Source organism: Cygnus olor, chromosome 1 (assembly GCF_009769625.2).
Source record: "Cygnus olor isolate bCygOlo1 chromosome 1, bCygOlo1.pri.v2, whole genome shotgun sequence".
NCBI lineage: Eukaryota > Metazoa > Chordata > Aves > Anseriformes > Anatidae > Cygnus > Cygnus olor.
The window spans coordinates 183391061-183414724 of record NC_049169.1 but is presented as its reverse complement, the minus strand read 5'-3'; the positions used below and the strand labels follow the sequence as shown (position 1 = coordinate 183414724).

At 37.5% G+C, this 23664-nt stretch overlaps 1 long non-coding RNA gene across 1 annotated transcript; it reads left to right on the top strand.

Moving 5' to 3' along the window:
• The first annotated feature begins 7367 nt into the window (after positions 1 to 7367).
• LOC121063643 lies at positions 7368 to 23347 on the top strand. Its single transcript, XR_005816119.1, has 4 exons — positions 7368 to 7451; positions 14360 to 14432; positions 15287 to 15291; positions 23336 to 23347. It is a non-coding gene; the product is annotated as an uncharacterized LOC121063643 (long non-coding RNA).
• Positions 23348 to 23664: the final 317 nt, after the last annotated feature.

The window sequence follows — 23664 nt, the reverse complement described above, 5'->3', positions numbered from 1 at the left end:
GAGAGAAAATAACACATCTTACAACTTTTTAACCAATTCAAAATAAATTATGAACAAGAGATTCCTGCAGGTTTCAGTGAGCCAGACTGTTAGATTTTTTTCCCTCTCTGTTTTTCTCTTTTCTCATTTAATTCTCATGATTACAACAGTGTTTGTTCTAGATTTTTTTTTTTCTGGCATATCCAACTTTGGTATAGGGAGTGCTTGTAGGACCCTATATTTTGCATCCTCTTAGGTATGTAGGTTTTCAGGTTACTAAATGCCTTCACTAGAAAATATCAAATTCATAAAAACACAAAAAATGAAAACTAGTTTCAAGTCAAAGCAATGTTTTATCTTCTCTTGTATTCTGTCTGTTCTGGCGGCTAGCAGTAAATGCCAGAGAGGGTTTAAAAAAAAAAAAAAAAAAAAGAAAGGAAAGAGTGAGAGTATGTCATATCTTCCCAACCTCAGAATCATAAGTTTAGAGGCTTCTTGAATTAGAAATGTGTCCAAGGTTTTCACTGTGATGATCATCTTCAAATTAATAATGTTAAATGAAAATAAATGTGTAGAGGCAAACATAGTTCATGGGTTTTATTGGACCATAATACCTCCATGAGTGGAGAACATGCTTCTTGCCAAAAGACATGGTAGCTGTGATGGAGCTGTGCTATTTTCACACTCAAACTGGAGTTTCATCTGGAGATGATGCTTTCATCTGGAGACAGAAATTATAGCCGAAGACATCTGGTGGCCTTGATTTACCACAAAGAAAAAGTGCCCTCAGGCTTCTTGTGGTACTTGCATCTCTTGTATTACAACTACATTTGGATAGCAAAGTATGATTAGTAAAAAGAAAACTATTACTAATCTCAAGTAATGGAGGGATGCACCACATACAGCAGTAGCAATCATCTATTATTCAGACCTACATTGTCCAAAAACAGAAACCTCTGAACTTTCAAATAAGAGCAAGGATAAGACATGCAGACCTGTATGAAATGTTGCTGCAAGTAGGAATTCTGAGGAAATTACCACATAAATTAGACACAGACTCCACAGTTCAAACATAGGTCTGCATGTTTTAAAGCTTTTTAAGGCATTGCTCTGTGATGTCAGCGCTAATAATGCACAATGCAGTCCTAGGTAGAAATAACCATGTTTATCTCAAAAGCAGCAGAACTGGTCATTTGATCTGTTTCTCAGACATCTGAAGTTTCTCTGTAAGGCTGAATAACTCTGGCTGAAATATGTCTGTATTTCCCACTAAGCTCATGCCGACTAAGCCTGAGGTGGCTGGGATATAATTATATGTGCTGGTTTACATAGTTCTGACTTGTCTTGTGCAAGACAGACGTGCAACATGAGGATAGATCAGTTCTAAACTTGGAACAACGAGTTCAAATCATCACAGCAGATCTGCAGGTCAAAAAAAAAATTTGCAGCATACATAATTAATCTAATTAATCTAAGACCTGTTGGAATGACTGTTGGCACACAGGTTATGTGCATAGGCCATGGAAAGTAGACCTGATGCATCCTGCATGTGTAGAAATCACTGCTTATTTGTTGTAGAGGTTGTTTTAAGATATTTGTTGACTTCTTGACTGAGAGTTTTTTTTAAAGAAAAAAAAAAATATTTGTTTTTAATCATCCTACACTGTAATTTACGATTAGCAGCAGAAATGATTTTTTCTTTTAATAGTAAATTTTATAGGCAATTTTGCTTTTGTTCTCTAGAGCCTCTGCAGAGTTAAATTTGCAATGTTAAGTACATTGTGTAATCCACCATTTGCCAATTTGCTGTCAAGGGCAGATGATTTGTCAATAATAAATTCTTTTTGTAATATAATAAATTATTTTCATTGTGTCAATCTGTAAAAATGTCTAGATTTTGTTTATCTGAGAAATTTTAATAACCTATTTGATTTATATGCTAATTGAACTCTAATTTTTGCATTATTCTATTTCCAATAGAAAATATTATTTTTCTTCCTAAGACAAATTCTTACCCCACCCTTCCCATCTGAATAACTGGCAGAACCACTAGCTACATGTGGAATTTTGTAAGAGAGAAGGAGTTTACAATATCAACCCATGAATATTATCACTAGTGAGAAAATGGCTGAAGGAGCTTTAATGTCTCTTAATAAGAGGCAGCAGTTAAAGGACAGGTTATTACAGTTTGTAGTGAGGATTGTAATTGGATGTGCATTGTACATAAGTCCATTAAGGTATGAATCATATAGGACCTGTGTTGGAATACCAGTTCTGTGATGATGAATTGTATAAAGAATTGGGATGAAAATACATATATTTATTTGATTCTTCATGTCACTGAATTGAAATAAACAGCACTCTCAGGGTCCACTAGTATAACCTTCTCTAATTTTTATAAAATATGGCTATCTATCAACACCCTACAACCCCAGAGTCTGAAGACAGGTCAAACTGGAATCCAATTTAACATATTAAATACATCTTATATATTTTATTTATTTACTTATTTATTTTTTGTAGAATTCTGTAAAACTTAAGGTTAAATCACAAATGAATTTAGATTTTTTTTTTTAGCTCAAGTTATTTTTTACCATCAGCTATAGGCATTCACTAGGAAATCAATAGGAAGCTATGGAACAGAAATTTAGGTGAGACTTTCATACTTAATGTCTAGTGAATGACATCTAATATCAGATTGAAAAGTTGAGAATAATCAAGGTTTACAGAAATAAATGTTCATAGGACAGATAGCTTTGAATTATCCCTATTTAATTGGAAGCTGATGAACAGTTAGTTGCTCAGAATTGTCACAGAAGGCACATCTACACTTTCATATATTCTGCCTCTTCCTTCACCATTTTGTGGTCCAAACAGCAGAGATATTAGTCTATAGTTGGGATTCTTTCTGCAGTGACTTAGATAGTTCCCTGACAAAGCTGCTGATATGCAGGGAAGGGAGAGACTGTGCAGTGTGGAACTGAACCATTTTTTCGAGGGATAAGAAGGTGATGATGGCTGCAGATAAGAGGGGTAGCCAGCAAAAGCAAATTCAGAAATAAAGCTTAGAATTTCATCTCAGCAATAGCAGACGTATTTAATAATGACCTCTGTCTAGACTTATGTAGCAACAACATGTGTTTTCAAAAACATTTATTGAGGGTCTAACTTTTTTATTGTTATTTTCTTCAAGTTCTAATTCCTCTTTTAACTCCACCCACTGTCTTACTACAAATTGCATTGTTTTTGTTAGGAAAAATTAATTTCATTTGTAGAAAGCATGGTGGGTAGTTAATCCATGGTTAATATAGGATATTTACTATTTCATTTGTGTGCATGGAAACCAAGTAATTACAGAAAGTTGCAAATACAAACACAGACGTTTGTGTCACACAAATGTATTTTAACTGCTGGAAAGTATTTTAACAGGACACAGATTCTGCACGCTGTTAAAATGAATCAAGCAACATGAGAATCAGTAGAAAAGATACTAATTAACAAACATTTCTGGCAATAAAAATTCAATCAAGCAGTTGATGAAATTCAGTATTTATGGGATAATTTTCCTTCACTGAGAAATTGAACAACTCACCATTAATCTCAGGACTGTAAAATAACTTTTTCTTTATAATCTTATGAATGTTTTATGCATCATATAAGAAGGAAAAAAAAATGTTTTAAGACAATGATGGTTATTCATCAGCTTGTCTAAGCTGTAGTCAGATCATTTGTAGAGATATAACATATTTACTAAAAGCTTACAAATTCCTGCTAGAAACCATTATGTGCAAAAGCTGCTGAGGACAACATTCCCACAACATTCTCCTCAAGAAACTGGCTGCGTGGGGCTTGGACTGGCGTACGCTTCGCTGGGTTAGAAACTGGCTGGATAGCCGGGCCCAGAGAGTTGTGGTGAATGGAGTCAAATCTGGTTGGAGGCTGGTCACAAGTGGTGTCCCCCAGGGCTCGGTACTGGGGCCGGTCCTCTTTAATATCTTTATCGATGATCTGGATGAGGGCGTCCAGTGCACCCTCAGTAAGTTTGCAGATGACACCAAGCTAAGTGCGTGTGTCGATCTGCTCGAGGGCAGGAAGGCTCTGCAGGAGGATCTGGATTGGCTGGAGCGATGGGCTGAGGTCAACTGTATGAAGTTCAACAAGGCCAAGTGCCGGGTCCTGCACCTGGGGCGCAACAACCCCAAGCAGAGTTACAGGCTGGGAGATGAGTGGTTGGAAAGCTGCCTGGCTGAGAAGGACCTGGGAATACTGGTTGATAGTCGGCTGAATATGAGCCAGCAGTGTGCTCAGGTGGCCAAGAAGGCCAACAGCATCCTGGCCTGTATAAGAAGCAGTGTGGCCAGCAGGTCTAGGGAAGTGATTGTGCCCCTGTACTCGGCTCTGGTGAGGCCGCACCTCGAGTACTGTGTTCAGTTTTGGGCCCCTCGCTACAGGAAGGACATGGACGTGCTCGAGCGAGTCCAGAGAAGGGCGACCAAGCTGGTGAGGGGTCTGGAGAACAAGTCTTACGAGGAGCGGCTGAGGGAGCTGGGCTTGTTCAGCCTGGAGAAGAGGAGGCTCAGGGGCGACCTTATCGCTCTCTACAGTTACCTTAAAGGAGGCTGTAGTGAGGTGGGGATTGGTCTGTTCTCCCACGTGCCTGGTGACAGGACGAGGGGGAATGGGCGAAAGTTGCGACAGGGGAGTTTTAGGTTGGATGTTAGGAAGTACTTCTTTACCGAAAGGGTTATTAAGCATTGGAACGGGCTGCCCAGGGAGGTGGTGGAGTCACCATCCCTGGAGGTCTTTAAAAGACGTTTAGATGTAGAGTTTAGCGATATGGTTTAGTGGAGTGCTTAGTGTTAGGTCGGAGGTTGGACTCGATGATCTTGAGGTCTCTTCCAACCTAGAAATCTGTGTCTGTGTCTGTGTCTGTGACATTTACAAACATATTGCCCTCGAAATAAGGCCTGAGCCATTATCCAAGGCACACAGCACAGCTGTGGAGGAGCTTGCGTGAGTGTGTTTTGGGCCATTGAGTTACTGGGGCTAGTTAGACCAGGCAGAAGGTACCTCCAGGTACCAAAAGCTAGGCAGGAATGTTGGTTGTATGCAGTCTGCTCGAGCTATTTAATCTATATCATTCCCTTCATTGCAAACTTTCCAATATTTCTGTTCTGCAAAGAGATAATAGAATTTCTTTAAATTCCTAAACTTAAAAAATCCTTACTGTTATTACTATGATTGAAAGATGTTTAACGGTTGTACAGATGTTTTTACAACAAAGTTAAGCTTACTGACAATGAATTTGATTTTCTCTCACACAGTTCTCAAGGGTAATCTAATAACATGTTGAAATCTAGTGAAAAGGTATTCTGATATTAGGTATCCTGATAGATACAAGTTTGATATAGAAACTACTGGATTAAAAATTTGCAGTCTTTCTTCCGTAAAATTTCAAATTAAATGATTATCACAAACTTAAAAATAATGGTTTCACAAATGAAGTACATAAGTAACCTTTCTGAAAGGTTATGATTAGATAAATACCAATATAATGCATTTTTATTAGGCAACTAAATAAACACAGTAACTTTCTTTCTGAAGTTAATATAGATGAACAAAAATAGTTATGTTCCTAAACTTACTTTAGAGGTCTTTGTTAAATCTTCTTGACCTTTTCTTTCTGTTGATCTGAGAGCCAGTTAACTAATAGAAACAGCACAGTATTTAAACTACTGCTGACTAAAACTGTTTGAATTTAACTGCGTATACATAAATGACACTGGAAGTTTACAGCAAGCATGTTTAGAATTCAGTTTTGGGTATATACTCTTACACAAAGCAATGGCTTTGAAAATTACAGTTGAATATATTCTATCTGTCTGTCTGTCTGTCTATCTATCTATCTATCTATTTATCTATCTATCTGTCTATCCATCTATCTACCTATCTATTTATTCCCCAGCAGCTGAAGATGCATACTTACTCTACATGGTCGGAGATACAATCTTAAACACAAAATGGTTTAGCTAGGTCTAGTTCAGACAAACTATTTATGTTTAATGGAAAAAAAACAACAACTGAATGCAAATGCATTTTGACATGAACTACACATCTATAGTTGCAAGAAATATGTCTCCACTATCAAGATGAATCTTCAGAAAGATCAAGCTATATTATTCTTGGAATGTAATTACATGATCAAAACCCTTCACAAGTGGTAATATTTGCCAGCATGCATTTAATAAAATGATTTTCATATATTTTATTCACTTTATTTAAATGGACGCAAATAAAACTACCAACCAACTATCCAGATTCACGGCTTAAGAGTAGGAACTGTATTTTCACCGCTCAGTGATGTAGAAATCAAAAGAGTTCTTTTAATAGTACTTTAAAATGAGATCTGTGGATTAAATATAAGACTTCTGTACTGTTCTCTGGAAGACTCCAGTTTAATGCATGGAGAAATCTGTAAATCAGAACAACTTCCTGACAGAAAACTTAAGTCGCTTCTCATTTTGTTTATGTTGTAAATCAACCTGGTTTCAGAAGCTGGTGAGTTTTGCTCTTAAAATAAAATAAAGTGACCATAAATGAAAGTAAAGTAAACTGGAAGGTCTAGGAAAGTGTGTAATAAAGGGCATACAACTTAGCAGAGACTCGGATATCACAAAGTCCTTAGACAATTCTGATTGTTTGTTGCTCTGGCTTTGAATAGGGCACCTATGCTTAGGAAAGAGTTCTAAAGAGATCTGAAAGGCTGAGGGTGGGGGATAATCCATTAGGATTCACAGAGAAAATAAATAAGGGAGAATTATTTGGTGCCATGGAGAGCAGACATCCTTAAGAAGTGTCAGTTACCAGGTTTCAAGAAAAGGAAATACGTTTACACAGTGTAGGTAATGTTCTGATGTTCTCCTGGTGACTGACTGCTCTGGTAGCCTCTGGTTTGATCCTATCAGATATCAAACTGCCACTTACCCTGGGTGGTGCTTTTCTACTAGTCCTTGTGTCCCAGGCTGCACGCATGAGGAGGGTATGAACATGGGAGGGGCAATATGATACAAAGAGTGGCATGCCTTTGGGCTTACTACAGGAAAAAAAAATAAAGAAAAATAAATGGTATAGATGACTTCTTATAGCTTCCATGAGAAAGATATATTTTAGCTCAAAGTAGCTAACTCCCTCTAATTCAAGGAGCCTGGCTGTCCATTTTTGATACAATTTAAGGTCTAATTGCATTATGTGGCATTATTTCATAGTGCAGGTATATCAAGAAGCATTCACCTTTGGGACTGCCTTTCTTAAGTGGTCTTTGTTACTTATCTGTGAGGTCATAGCAGACAAGACAATGTATCACATTGATAATTCCCCCGAACAACATGTGGCTTACATTTCTGTCATGCACATACATACTCTTTTCTCTGCTGAGAAAGATATGGATTTGATTGAGGAGCCTCCTGCAGAAGGTAAGATAAAATCGTACACAGTAGAGTTTTTTGATTTATATTATACAAAAATAATCTTTTTTTTTTTTTTTTTTTTTTTTTTTTCTGATTGTTGAAGGCCTTTGTATCAAACTTAAATGTTAATTTTTGGGGTGTTCTGTTGTGTGCATCTGTGAAAATCTGAAAAAGAAGGTTTCTTATGGGAAACAGCTGAGGTAAAGCTGTAAGATGAATTCAAGACCTAGCCCTTTCAAATGAACATTTGGCTCTCCACATCCTGCAAGTTAAATGACGGAAAGATATATTTAATTCTAAACATATTTAAGAAATCTTTTTATTTGAAATTCTTCTGTTTGCAAAATAAACAAACACAGTTCTCCATCTGTTTGCAATGCCTAAAGGATTTATCATAGCAGAAAGTTTTTAATGGGACTCCATCATGAGGACATTATACAGAAAAAAATGCATCAACCAGGCCAGAAAGTCTCATTCAAGAAGCTGAGCAGTGTTGCTAAACATATGCTCTCTCTGTTCCCCCAGTACCTTATTGCTTGCCTGGGTGTGTGCCTGTTCTCACAGACACCCCAGACGCCCATGTGTGATTCTCCAAGGTTGCAGCAAATTCCCTGTTGGACAAGAATCATCTTGACACACCTAGTAATTTGTGTTTCTTATCCCTCTGGACAATATGTCTCATTAACTCTATTTCATCCTAAAAAAAGCTTATTCTGCCCTTCACCAGAGCTTTTATTTTTGTATTCATTGCTGCTCATATACTGAGAACTAGAATGAACCGCATCTCCCTCCTTCATTGATCTTCTTGAAACAGTACTTCAAATTTAATTTTGCCTTTACACATTATACTAAGCTTTAGTATGACCATTTCACTAATATTTGAATGTCACCATGGCAGGGGGGTTGGAACTAGATGATTTTTAAGGTCCCTTCCAACCCAAACCACTCTATGATTCTGTGATCGTAAGTTTCTAGTCAATGAAGAGCTCAGATTAAGTGAAAAAAACACATATAATGATATGACTTTTACTGTACATTCCCTATTATCCTTGGAATTATCTTAAAACAGAACTAAATTAACAGACAATGAAATGGACTAAAATGAGGAAGATTCATCTTTATATGAGACTATCTATATGAGACTGGGTGACTCTTACTGCAATACCACAGATGTGGTACACTGAAGCCTAAGTAGTGATCACATACAGCATTTTGTAGCAATTAATATCACACAATTCCAATCCTCCCACATTACGTACCAAGTGCACCCAGATCCTTGAGCAAAAGTAATCTGACAAATGAATTTGCCTTTGCCCAAGGCACGAATAACCCAGACTGTCTTCCCCAGCATGTACTTTATATACAGTACAGGGACTTTATCCTCTTCTACTGTATGCAACTCTTTTGATTGGACAAGACCAGCATGACTGGAAGATCCCCTAATGTTGTCTAGCCAGGTGGCTTTTGCTAAATGTGTATCTCAGTGTTTGAATGTCACAGCACTCATTGCTCTCAGTGAAGTCTTTAAAGGTCCATTGTATCATTCAATTTTCCACGAGGCTGGTACATGGTAGGGGATGTGATATATGCACTCAATGCCATGTTCTTTGGCTCAGGTGTCATGAGGTTGTTATGGAAATGAGTCTCATTGTCTGATTCAGTACTTTCTGGGGTGCCTTGTTGCCATAAGTTTGCTTTTCAAGGCCCAGGATAATGTTCCAGGTGGTGGCATGGGGCATGGGATATGTTTCCAGCCATCCAGTGGTTGCTTCCACTATCGTAAGCACGCAGTTCTTGCATTGGAAGGTTTATGGGAGCGTAATATACCTGCCAGGCCTCTCCATATTTATATTTCAGCCATCATCCTCTATAACAGAGAGTTTTGAACGGCTTGGCTTTGTTGATTTCAGGGTGTGTTTCACACTCATGGATAAGCTGTGCGATAGTGTCCACCCCTTGATCATGAGTCCATCTATATGTTGAATTTCTTCCTTGATGGCCTGAGGTATCATGAGCCTACCAAGTTATAAATGATTCACCTGTATGTTGCCAGTCCAGATCCACCTGAGCCACTTCAATCTTAGCAGCCTGATCCACCTGCTGGTTGTTTTAATGTTCTTCAGTGTCCTGACTCTTGGGTATGTGAGCATCTACAGGGTGTACTTGTACAGCATGTACAGGGTGTATCCAAAACAACTATACCAAAAGCCCACTGGTACCATTTTAGGTCCTTGAAATACCCACTCCTGCTCTAGTCTATGCCAAGGATTCAAGGAGCCTCTGGGCCAGCCTTTTTATTCTGTCTGTGGAAACTGGAGCAGCAATTTTCCTGAAAGAACCCCTCTTTGCTATTGTTTTTCCTTGAAGCTCACATACCTGTGCCTCTAGGTATGATGCTACCGCTACCTCATGTACTCTCTGTGGTCCTGCACGTAGAACCACAGGGTGGCACATGGTGTATACCCACCATATCCTCTCTCTTGAGCAGAGGAACACTTAACTCTTAAAAGCTGAGATATGGGTCTGTATTGGAGGGGAGTAGGCCACATCCTCTTTGAACTGCTGGAACCCCCAGGACAGTTTCTCCACTGTCAGTTTTTCCACATCTGCCAAGATGCAGACCCATAGGAAGGAAGAGAAACCTTATATTGCTGGAGTTGGCCAGTCACCAGCAGTAACACACAAGTGTGTTATCAACATTATTCTCATCCTAAATCCAAAACATAGCACCATACTAGCTACTAGGAAGAAAATTAACTCTATCCCAGCTGAAACCAGAATGCTTTTGTACTTTTTTCTAATCACATTTTTTTTTTTACACCTGGAGTGATAATGTAGTCTTGCAGGTTCTTTGTCTATCTTTGAAAGACCTGTTTTCTAGATGATTGACTATTCCACAGCCAGTTACCACAATGAACAATTAACCTGTGGGGCCATGAATCCAGTGCTATACCTTTGTGTCAAAAGTATAAGGAAACAACTTGTAATTTTTAGATTTCTTAAGTTTCTTGGTGAACAGATGGAATATAGAGATCAGAATGCCTGATGGGGAAGAAAAAGACAGACCAAATTAGCAGGTACCTTGCTCATCATGGTGCTTTCATGGATCATGTTCTCTTCAAGCACTGTGTATGGCTGGGGTCTGAGAAAAATCTTTAGGGGTCTATAGCATTGATTAGCCAATAAGCAAACACCAGCATCAGAGAAGCATACAGAAACACCGTGCATGAACTTATAGATCTGATTTCCATAAAAGCCAGTAGTTACTGGAAAATTACATTCTTAGAAAATCTCCTTGGTCAGTTCATCTAACTTGTTTCTGGACATGAGGCAGCTGTGTGACTTTAGGCACCCCATGCCAGAAGAATCTCATGTGCCTGCCAGATGGGCAGGGTCTTTTGGACTTGCTTCCTGAGCTTCTGAGTCCAGACTCTGATTAAACAGCACTTCAGGAATTTCAGTCTGTTTTTGTCTACACTACCACCATTGCAAGATAGAGTTGGGAGACCTCTTTGTGGCAGAGTAGACAAAGCCACTTTTACTCATACCCAAAATGTACTTAATCACCTAACCTATGCGATTTGCTTACCTTCCAACACCTAATGGGATCTATTTTCAGCAAAAGCAGGACTAATCTGCTGGTTTGGCACAGCACATTGAGAGACCCTATTTCTTCTTCAGAAAATGAGAAAAACACATTCTTATGGAGTGGAGAAAATAATCAAATTTCATTCTCTGCACGACAGTCTTCTCTGTTGACATCAAGGGACAGGATACAAAGTGATTGGACAGGATGTAATGTTCCCTGAGCTTGTTACGACTTATGAGCTCCAGACCCTAAAAAAGTAGCCAAGATGCTGTGTTTGCTTGCTAGACCATACGAATACTGCAGAAAAGCACTTTATCTTATCAAGGGTTTCCCTGCTGGGTTCCTCAATATTCTGGAACGATCCATCCATTTTTTCCCTTTTATCAAGTGCTTTTCCTGAAATGCTTGCTTCTTCTTCTTGAAATTATTTTCCTTTGGTGCTACAAATTCTTCTGCAAAACTTACCTGATCCAGGAAGTGATCTATCTGCAGCACTGATTTCCACAGTGACACAGAGAATGAAACTGCCTATTGTCTCCTCTCCATCAGAATTTCTTTTCTTCATTTTCTTAGGAAGAAACCAGATCACTCAAGAAATATGAACCTGAAAATGAGGAAAAGAAAAGAGAGAAAATATGTACATGTTATTTTTTCCCCTCAAGATCTAATATTAAAAAAAGTCATGCCATTTTCAAGTTATATAGATATTTTTGATAAAAAAATAATAAAAATATTTTTAATGAAAAAATATAAAAGTAATTCATGATAAAAATGGGATCTTGCTGAGCTAAGTAGAAACATACATATATACAAATCCACACTGCATATCGTTGGTGGTTATTTTACTTTTAAGAAATAATCTCCTTAAATCCCCATCTTCCCCCAGTTCTGGACTTTCTTTTTTCCCCCTTGTGTAAATCATTTTATTCTTGCCAGAATTGATTCTGACTATGTCCAGAATTATGAGCCAGAGCTTGGAAAATATACCAGTAGGTTTGTTGTGTTTCTTGGACAGTGGCCATATGTTACAGAGTGTTTTAATAGGGTAGTATAGCTTGTTTCATTTTAATTTTATTCCAGTCAAAAAACACAACAATCATTTTATGCTTAGATAGAAGTTCATTTTTCTATCAGCCCAAGTTTAAACAGTTTTCTCACTACAAATTCTAAAAGTAATTTTTTTATTGGTAAATGGTGGTGGCTTTCCTTAGGCAAATATGATTTAATATGCTATGGATATTTCAAGTCTTTTGCCTAGCATAGAAAATAAACATGTTTGTATGTAAAATTATTTGTGATTTGTGAGCTTAGTAAATTAAATGGACATTGCATAATAATTTCTCCTAGCCAATTTAACACATACGTAGTTGCTCTGGCTGTTTCAATATGTTTTAAAACATGTCTGTTGATGAAATCATAACTTTGCCAAGAAAAAAAATGAACAGTAGATCACTTGCTTTAGATCCTTGACTTTTTTTTCAGTCAAAACCTTTTCTTGGCCAGGATCAATACACAAAGCTTATAAACTCCATTTAAAATCTTGGTTTTGTGCTTTGATAGACCTGTTATACCACTTATAGTATTGGCTTTCATTTATAATTAAGTTCTCCTATCTTTCTGAATTTTATTTTGATTTACATTTGTAGTTCAAAGACAGCATAAGAAAAAATAAAGAGATCTCAAGTTTTTTTTTTTAAAAAAAAAATAAATAAACCCAGGAAACACAAAAACAACCCAAAACACCCAGCCAAAACTTGACAACCTTTTCCCTCCAAAGTTAATAATAATATTCCCATTTACTTTGAGTGCTTATTGGCTCAGCTACCAAAATGCATGCAATGCCATGGCCAAGTCATTATTTCCATGCAGAGCATTATAATCTAAATGTGAAAGAGTATACTGAAGTAGAAACAACACATGACCACACATACATGAAATGAGCATCAGATAAAGGTTTCTAAGAGTTGAACAGTGAAGCAGTGACATTCTGGAACAGTTTTTCAGTCAGAGTCCGTGAAAAATATAAACCCAAACCTGACTAGTCTGAAGGTAGAGCTTGATCCACTGTTAAAAAGAAATCAAGTATGTTTCTTTCCTGCATTAGATGCACAGAATCTCATCCATATCTCACTCAGGAAACAACGAACCAACCAACACCCTCCCTCCCCTCCAAATTCAATAATTTTAGAAGGGAGTTGGGACCACAAAGCCTATTAAACAACTCTTTGCACTCCATTGAAGAGACATTGACTTTTTTTTTTTTTTTCAAATAGCAAAACAAACAAACAAACAAAAAACATCAGAAAAAATTATCAGTGCCAAACATAGGACTAATAAAAAATACGGCTTCTAAATTTAGACAGAAATTGGAACTCCTGAGGCTTAGGTTCTGTTTAACTTTGGCAAAAAAAAATTTTGGACTGTTGCATCTAACTTTGTATTCCTGTAGTCTTCCTGGAAGAAGAATTAGAAATGCTGTCAAGATTGTGTGATCAAAATTGTTTTCATAGTCCAAATTTCTAGTTAGCTAGAAACATGTGTTTTGAAATCTATATTCTCTCACAAAAAAAAAAAAAAGGTAAAATAGCTATATTTACCAAATGCAAACCTGAAAAAAAAAACACACAAAAAACAAACAAACAACCCAAACCCAATTCCTAAAGCTTTTATTAAACTTAAGTAGTTTAAAATTATGTTAGAGTATTCACCAGTGAATTGGCATGAGCAAACACTTTCTCAGTACATCTCAAAATTTATCTTTCTTACCAGGCATTATTCTAAAGACATTGACACGATTTTCTTCAGAATCTGTGAGAAAACATTTATTCTTCAAGGGAGACCACAGTAATGACTGTAAAGCCAGTATACTAGTGACTTTTCAAGCTATATGGATTCATTCTGATGCATTGTACAAGTTTTTGTCTAGACCATTCATACATGTACATAGCTACTAAATTAAATTCTCTGCATTCCTGCCAGGTGTAGCAAGGCAGATTCTACCAAGCACAATCAATTTACATATTTCATTATAGAAAAAAGTTTCCTGGCAAGAAAACTGCTAATGTAATTTGCATAATTACAATACCCATGCAAATACTGTGACTGGTTTATATTTGGGTAAAAATATAGAGAAGAAAAATTACTATGTGCAGGGTCAGCATAAATCACTGTTCTTAGTGTTTTATTTTGAAACAGGGAGAGTTCCTCATCCATATATATATATATATATATGTATTTGGTAATTTAAAATTGCATGCAATTTCTTCCTATGTAATTTGAAAATATCTCCTCAAAATGTTTTTCACTTGTCTTCTCTATCACGTAGGGAAGAAAATAAATCAAAGTTTTTTTCAAGATGGAGCATTTGTAGAAGGCACTCATGCCGTTGGCAGCTACAGGTGATGAAATGCTTTTTTGGAACATCTGATACTAAAGATCAAGTGTGCAAACTCAAATTAAAGGTTAGACGACTACACAAGAAAAAGAAGACAGTGAAATTTGGCAACAAATAAGATTCTTTCTTTCTTTCTTTCTCTCTCTCTCTCTTTCTTTCTTTTTCTTTTTCTCTTTCTTCTTTCTTTCTTTTTCTTCTTTCTTTCTTTTTCTTCTTTTTCTTTCTTTCTTTCTCTTTCTTTCTCTTTCTTTCTTTCTTTTTCTCTTTCTTTCTTTCTTTCTTTCTCTTCCTTCCTCCTTCCTTCCTTCCTTCCTTCCTTCCTTCCTTCCTTCCTTCCTTTTTTTATTCCTTCCTTTCTTTCTTTCTTTCTCTTTCTTTCTTTCTTTCTTTCTTTCTTTCTTTCTTTCTTTCTTTCTTTCTCTCTCTCTCTCTCTCTCTCTCTCTCTCTCTCTCTCTCTTTCTCTTTCTCTTTCTCTTTCTCTTTCTCTTTCTCTTTCCTATCATTGACCCCACTTGGAAGCCAATTAATATAGCTAAAATTGCAATATACAAATTTTGGTCAAATTATCTTTGAGAAAAGTGTCTCAGGTATAGCATAACATGGAAAAGTCTGACACAGAAAAACCCTCACAGTTACAGCAGCTAACCTGCATGTGGGATATACAACAAAATATTCAATTGTTATTTTATAATCTATATAAGCTTTGGTAGCGAGTTCAGACTGTTGTCAGAACCTGTCCAGTCAGTCTCAGATGTGGATGACAGTGTCTGATATAATCTTTGAGATCTTTGTGGCAGTCAGCAGGCACAGACTAGAAGTGTGCCCTAAGTATAACCTCTAGACTACATGAGGAATAGATTTTGTTATCTATTATACTAATGGAAAAGTGGAGGAACTGCTGAGGTCATTGGGGTGGAAGCTAGACCCGGAATAGCTACATTTGCTTGAGTCCATCTACATCCACACATAAATGTCTGGCAAAAGAAACTGGCATGTCTGAAGGTACTGGGGTGGTCCCTCGGCTTACATAAACTGGTGGCACTTCAGTGATCCAGGCCTAAGGCAATAACCAAGATCTACATTTGATGATTTATTTTGCATTCCATTTCCAAAGCTGCTAGGAAAAGAAGAAGGTGAATTCTACAAATAGTTGAATTAAAGTGTTATTGAGAGATGTAACGATCCCCAGCATAACATTCAGTTGCTCCTTTGAAGTTTGTTTATAGACCTCTCAGGCTAAAATGCAGAAGATATTTTCCAACATTCATGTCTGATCAAGTCAGAGTTTCTCATCTACTAAGCTATTTTTTCACTTGATTTACTTTCAGCTGGATGTGCCAAATAGTCTCCACCTACATAGCGTGATTCCTCTTTATATCAGAAAGCTTCATGTCTCAAAAAATTGAATTTCAAAGATATGTGAGGAAGAAATCTTTTGCACATGATTTCCATTAAAAAAACAAACAAACAAACAAACAAAAACACTTGGAGATTATTCAGCATTCAATGAAACCATGATCATGCATCTACATTTGCAATCTGTAACCATTCTTAGACACAAAGGCAAACACAGGAACCATTTTATTAAAGTAAATATTGCAGACAGTAAAGGCAAAATATGGACGGAGGCAAATATTTTTGCTTTTTTCTTAGAAATTATATTCATTATATGAATTCATACCCTTGAGCAGTAGAAATTGTATGAACAAAACAATGTCATAATGAGAATGATAATTATTAATAAATGAACTATTTATACCCCAAATAAAAACCCTAACACTCCATAATATTTGGTTTATAAAAACAGACATTGGAGTTTATTGTTTCATGAGTTTTCTACCTCACGCCCTCCATTCAATTTTCTTTTTCCTGCCTTGGCTTTTAATACTCATGCAAAGAATTGGTCAACAGATGTAGACTGTGGAGAAACCAACAAAATGTGTTTTGTGTTGATTTCCTATGCATGATTCCTTTTTGTAGTTTACATAAACTTCCTTTACTGGAAAGCTATGTCACTTTGGTCTGCGATACCAGGACATCATACCTATTTAGCCACAAGAGTCTTGGATCTCATTCATTCTATCGTACCATTCATTCAGAGAACTGTCTGAACAGGCTCATGTTGTGTTTTGACAGTTACTAGAGCAGACATAACAACAAACTGTTCAGACACAGGCTTGCTTTGAGCACCAGACTCCTCTTCTACAGCCCTAGACTTCATGATAACATTAAAAAACCTAACTATGAAAATCACCACAGCTGTTAGGAAAATCCCTTTCTTGCCTACTAGCTAAGGCTAGACTTGTTTATCTGATAATTTGAAATACATTGACTTTCCAAACCCGTAACCTTTCTTGGGCCTTTCCAACCAATTAACCTTTCTTGGACCTGTCAACATTTTTAATAATGAGATATTACATGGAATCACAGAATGGTTGATGTTGGAAGGGGCCCCTGGAGATCATCTAGTCCAATCTCCCAGCTCAATAAAGGTCACCTTGAGCATGTTGCATAGTACCACATCCAGGCGGTTTTTGAATGTCTCCAGAAAAGGAGACTCCACAATCATTCTGGACAACACGTTCCAGTGCTCTGTCAACCTCAGAGTAAAATTTTTCCTCATATTTAGGTGGAGCTTCCTGTGTTTCAGTTTGTGTCCATTGTTATCAGGACATTGTTCTAGTCCTTTTGCCAGGCACTAATGAGAAGGGTCTGGCCCCATCCTCTTGACACCCGCTCTTGAGATATTTGTATACATTTATAAGATTCCCTCTCAACTTTCTCTTCTCTAGGCTAAACAGACCCAGCTCTCTCAGCCTTTCCTTGTGAGAGAGATATTCCAGTCCCCTTATCATCTTCGTAGCCCTCTGCTGGACTCTATCTAGGAGCTCCATATCCCTCTTGTACTGGAGAGCCCAGAACTGGACATAATACTCCAGATGTGGCCTCACCAGAACTGAGTAGAGGGGGAGGATCACCTCCCTCGACCTGTTGGCAACACTCTTCTGAATGCAACCAAGGATACTGTTGGCCTTCTTGGCCACAAGGGCACACTGCTGGCTCATGGTTAACTTGTTGTCACCAGTACTCTCAGGTTCTTCTCTGCAGAGCTGCTTTCCAGCAGGTCAGCCCTCAGCCTGTACTAGTGCATGGGGTTATTCCTCCCTAGGTGCAGGACCCTGCTTTTGCTTTTGTTGAATTTCATGAAGTTCCTCTCTGCTCAACTCTCCAGCCTGTCCAGGTCTCTCTGAAGGCACAGCCTTCTGCTCTATCAGCTACTTCTTCCAGTTTTGTATCATCGGCAAACTTGCTGAGGCTGTACTCTATCTCTTCATCCAGGCCACTGATGAAGTTGAACAAGACTAGTCCCAGTATGGATCCCTGGGAGACACTGTTAGCTACAGGCCTCCAACTAGACTCAGCGCCACTGATCACAGCAATCTGAGCTCTGGTATCCAACCTGTTCTCAATCCACCTCACTGTCTGCTCATCTAACCCACGCTTCCTGGTCTTACCTATAAGGATGCTGTGGAAGGTGGTGTCAACAGCTTTGCTGAAGTCAAGATAGACAATATCCACTGCTCTCCCTTCATTTACCCAGCCAGTCATTACATCATAGGAGGCTATCAGATTGTTAAGCATGATTTCTTCTTGGTGAATCCATGCTGACTGCTCCTGATCACCTTTTTTTCCTCCACATGCTTAGGGATGACCTCCAGGATGAGATGATCCATCAGCTTTCCAGGGGTGGAGGTGAGGCTAAAAGAGCTGTAGTTTCCTTAGTCCTCCTTCTTGCCCTTTTGGAAGACTGGAGTGACATTGGCTTTCTTCCAGTCCTCAGACACCTCCCTTGTTCTCCGTGACCTTTCAAAGATGATGGAGAGTTGCTTAGCAATAACAACCATCCCCCTCAGCACTCGTGGGTGCATCCCATCTGGGCCCATGGATTTGTGGGTGTCAGGTTTGCTTAAATGATCTGTAACCCGATTCTCCTCAACAAAGGGGAAGTCTTCCTTTCTCCAGACTTTCTCTCTTGTCTCCAGGGTCTGGGATTCCTGAAGGCTGGCCTTAGAAGTAAAAACTGAAGCAAAGAAGCCATTCAGTAGTTCTGCTTTCTCTGTATTCTTTGTCCCCAGCACACCCACGTTATTCAGCAGTAGGCCTACATTTTCCCTAGTATTCCTCTTGCTACTGATGTATTTGAAGAAGCCCTTCTGTCCTTGGCATCCCTTGCCAGATTTAATTCCAAATGGGCCTTGGCTTTCCTTGTTGCATCCCTACATACTCTGGCAATGTTCCTATATTCCTCCCAAGTGGCTTGTCCCCTTTTCCATATTTGGTATACTTCCTTTATGTTTGAGCTTTGTCAGGAGCTCCTTGATCATCCATGCAGGTCTCCTGCTCTCTTTGCTTGACTTCTTACTCATGCGTATGCACCAATCTTGATCCTAGAGGAAGTGATCCTTTATTATTAACCAGCTCTTTTTGACCCCTCTTCCTTGCAGGGCCCTAATCCATGGGATTCATCCAAGTAGCTTCCAGTCCTATTTATTGTCCTGCTTCTTCCATGCAGGATCCTGAACGTCACCATCTCATGGTCACTGAAGCCAAGGCTGCCACCAATCTGTATCCAACCAATGATTATTTTTAATATTATAAGTATTGGAGATAAAAAATTCCCAAATAACACGTGTGACTTAGAAATATGCTGCACTGAGAGATATGACTGGATCTGAAAAAGGAAGGAAAATTAAATTTGGAAAAGGGTACCAAAGCATGGCTTTTTCAGCATAGTAAGTGCTGTGTAAAGTTGCATCTAGAGAGAGAACTGAGGTGATACAAGCTAGGAGAGTGAGAGAAGAGCAGGGGAGAAAAAGGTATAAATTAAGTATTCCATGGGCTTAATTGAATTACATCAGAATTGGATTAGACCTATCTTCTGGTTAACTCATCAAGTATTGGAAATGCTTTGTCAAAGCCAAAGCTCTTCAAGGGTTACTACAGACACTGCTTTTCTGTGCCACAATTCTGGAGGATTGTGGCTTTTCATTTCTTCCAGATACAAAACAGAGCAAAAGCCTCCATCTCTTAAAGTTGGTTTTCCATTACCTTTACTCCTTGTAAAGTCTTCTTTGCATAACTTTTTTTTTTTTTCTTCTCTCATTTGCATGAAGTATTCTTTACTCTGTGGTGTGTGGGTGTAGGAATGAAAAAAGATGGGATGCAGATTTCTTTCTTTGGATTCATGGTGAGAGATTGAGGCCTCTCAGCCTTCTTCATTGCACTTTTTATAAAACTTTCACTTCAACAGAAACTTTTATTTTTAGACTAAAATATACCACAGAGACTTTGTCTGTAACTGAAATTGAAGTGGGATGCTGAATGCTGCCAACTTTCCAAAACCTAAAGAAAAATCAGGTACATTACTATTTGGCTTGTCCAGCTCAAATAATTCTTCTCAGTATACTTAAAAAGAATTTTCCTAGGAAAATGTTCTACAGCACTATAAATCTTAATAGTTATTAAAAGCCCTACATTGATCACGGAAGTGAGATCGTGCAGACCATGGAGAATGGATTTCTGAGGGTAGGCCAGAGAATAGAACACGGTGTCTGTGATTTTACAGATTTTGTATTTTCAGTATTTTACAAAGATAGTACTGAAGAATGTGTTACAATGTCCTGTAATATACACTAGTTTCCAGAGATATCTTTGTGCTCTGAAATTATGCATCAGATATATGACCATATCTTATCTTTGTGCACATTCTGTTTCCTGAATATTTCTCTGTCTTGCTGTGGATTTATTTCACCATTCTGTTGAAATTCTGGATTTCTGGACAAAGTCTGTTTGTAGAGCAGTGTTAATGCCATAGTTGTACATTTCTCACAAGGGTCATTACGTGTATCTGGAAGACATGCTGGAGACTACAGTCTGGTCTTTGACCCGTGTAATTTTGCTTAAGCAAAGAGATGGCAGCAATGGATTACTTGTAGACTTTATAAAAACAGATAAGGTCACTTTAAAATGCTTTTATTCATTGCTACAAAAAAATAATATGACAGGTTCATCAATTTTAAATGGAAATCAATAGTGGGTATTGGCAAGCTGGACTGAATTCAAAGGATTTCCAAATAAATTTTCATTCCAAGTCTTGGCCTGTGGCCATCTAAAACAGTGATCTTTCATGAGTAAGTATACCAATAGCTTGCAATTGGCTGTTAGTCCTGATTAAAGGAACTAAAATGAACACTCAAATTTTCAAGTGGAGTGAAAATAAGCACTCAAAATTTGATTTGTAAATTCCTTAACAGGTGGTTTATCTTAACCACAGTATCAATGGGACAAGAATTTCTTCTGACATGTAAATTGGGGGGAGCAAAACCAGACAATTTCCCAGATACTTGCAGATGTTTGAAGACTAGTACGACTCTGATTCCATTAAAGAAAAGCTTCTTGCAAAATGTGATGTTTGCATAGGGAACTTGATCTCTCAAACAAAATGGCTGGCCATTGTTTGGCATCAAAAGGAGTCTCAGCTGCAAGAGTCCTTGTGATGATATCTTCAGCTGGATCAGCCATGATCCTAAATGGCTACCTCAGAACACACATAATTCATTCCTATCAATTAATTTAATTACATAAATATGTCGCCTAAATATCCTAACCACATACAAAAGGCTTTCCTGTGTAGCAGTAGTTTCTATTGACTATTTACAAATAACTTATCTATGCACTATTTGATCAATTCCACGGTGGCAATTGCCTGGAAAAATCTGACACTGCATCCAGGATGTCTGTCAACACATTAAACCATAAGAATCAGACTAACATAACAGGATCTACCTAGGTAATCTATAGAATTGCCCTGAGTTCCCCAAACATCCAACTATGAAGCTAATGTGGACGTTAATCAGTCACCTAATTTAGGATTGATCTATTGTCTCAGACCAGGATATTGTCTCATCCATGTAGATGATGAGCTGTGGAGTTTCTGGACTACCCAAGGAATTAGTGGCTTAAGTGCATTGAGTATACATATGGGTACACTCCTAGTACTCAGCTACAAGTGAGTAACAAACTTGAATTTCATACTTAAAAGTCACTTGCAAGCTAAGTTCCATACCTCTTGATACTTTTGCAAAGTTGGAAATGAATACTGTCAAGTTTGAACTAAGTGTATTCTTACAGATGTGCGTGTTAGGTAACGGGAAGAAAATCACCTCAAAAGCTATCAGATATGATAGCTTGTATCATCCAAATACCCAGTAAATCTTTCTGATCATAAAGGGAAGACTTCAGATTTTAAAACAATACCATGACTGAGGTCTGCATATGTTAGATGAATTTTCCAAGCAAGCTGAAGCTATGTCATGAGTTAAAAACTGTCAGTTGTTTTAATATTTAATTTGCTTAAGTTGCTTAGCTAAAAGAGAATTTCTATCGGATGAAGTACAGCAGAAACAACCAACCAAACAAATAAACAAATGTTCCGGAGAAGGCAAAAAATTTCCTTCCTAAGATAAGCAGGCATTCTTCCTAGCAGTATCCTAGTGGACTGCAGTAGTAGGGAGCATTGCTGTGGATATGCTGACATCTCTACCTGAAAGAAATTTGTTAACAAATTCTTGTGACAATCTTGACTGAATTTATTGCTTGACCTGAAATATATCCATTTAGCAGACAAGAAGCTGTGCTAAGAGCAGACACCTCTACTAATCATTCCTCTGATTTGGGATCTGAAATAAGTTATGCAGAGGTTAAAAGATAAAGTCTGAAAAACACCTCAACAAGATTATAAGAGTTTTATAATATATTAAATTTATGCAGAACCCACAACTGGACAGTCCATGATAAATTCAATCCCACTTTAAGCTGCCTAGCTTTGAAGAAAAGACCCAGGGCCAGAGACACAAAGACTAAATATATTCTCCCTTTAGTAGCATACTGAAGAGCAGACAGTGAGCAGTACAAAACATACCCTGACAATTCTCGGGTTTGAGCATGAACTTGGGACTTCTGTTAGTGCTGCGCATGAACTTATAGCACAGAGACAAATAACAATTCCTATTTTTACAGAATACCTATAATTTAGAATTGAACAAGCTTACCCTTGACTTCAGAAAATTTGAGGAAGTCAGTGCACATATTGGAAAAATTTCACAGCATGAAGTTGTATTAGTAGTCTCAAAGTAACTGCAAAACTGGTTTGATATTTCTATGATAAAAATAAGCTCAGAAAATCTTTGGAAGGATCCTGAGGTAGCCTGAAAAAAAATAGATCACGGATAGGAGATTCTTGGTCTCAAAATTTAAATCAAAGTTACCTATAAAACACCTGGCATCTGAAATTGAAAGTATAACTGTGGAAATGGGGCTGGAAGAACTGTAATGAATTCCCTGTCCATGTAAAATAAGTTTTTTCATTGTCACTGATTTGTACAAAAATTATACATTTCCTTTTGCAGTTCAGTGATGAAAAAACTCATCTTGCAGACCTGATAGTAAATAAAGAAGCAACAAGAAAGCTCGTTGCTGACATGTCTTGAACTAAAGAAAGTATGTTAATGATCTGAAAACACTTTGTATATTATTACAGTAGCTTTTTCTCCATGGTTGGTCATACAAAACACCTGTGTATGTGTAAAAGTTTTTTTTTTTCTTTCTTTTTTTTTTTCCCCAGTTCTACTCATTGAAGTTTTTATTTTATTGTTTTTTTTAATTATTATTATTATTATTATTATTATTATTAAAGCTTATTGTTTGTTTGTTTGTTTGTTTATTTATTTATTTATTTATTTATTTATTTTAATTCTGGAAATTACTGGTAACTGCTGCCAAATATGTTCTCTGCATATTCACAAAGATAAAATATTTTCCACCATTGCTCTCTTTAGAAATGCAAGACCCATCTGAAGTTTACATACCTCTTCATCTTGGACTAAAATTGCAGCTGGATGATTAAGATCCTGTAAAATGACATGTCCACCAAAAGACATTGTCCAGACTCCTCCTGCCATCAGTATGGCAGTAGAGTATTCTCCATCTCTGCACCACTCCAACATTGGGATGATCTTTGTGCTGCCACACAGCAAAAAATACTTAGAACAATGAGTAATAATAATATTTCATAGCTATTTTTTCAGCTTGGCAAGTTCCCTGACCCAATTTATGAACTAGCTGGAAAAAGACAAGGGCTGACACCAAGACATAAGTAACTGGCAGTTTCACTTTG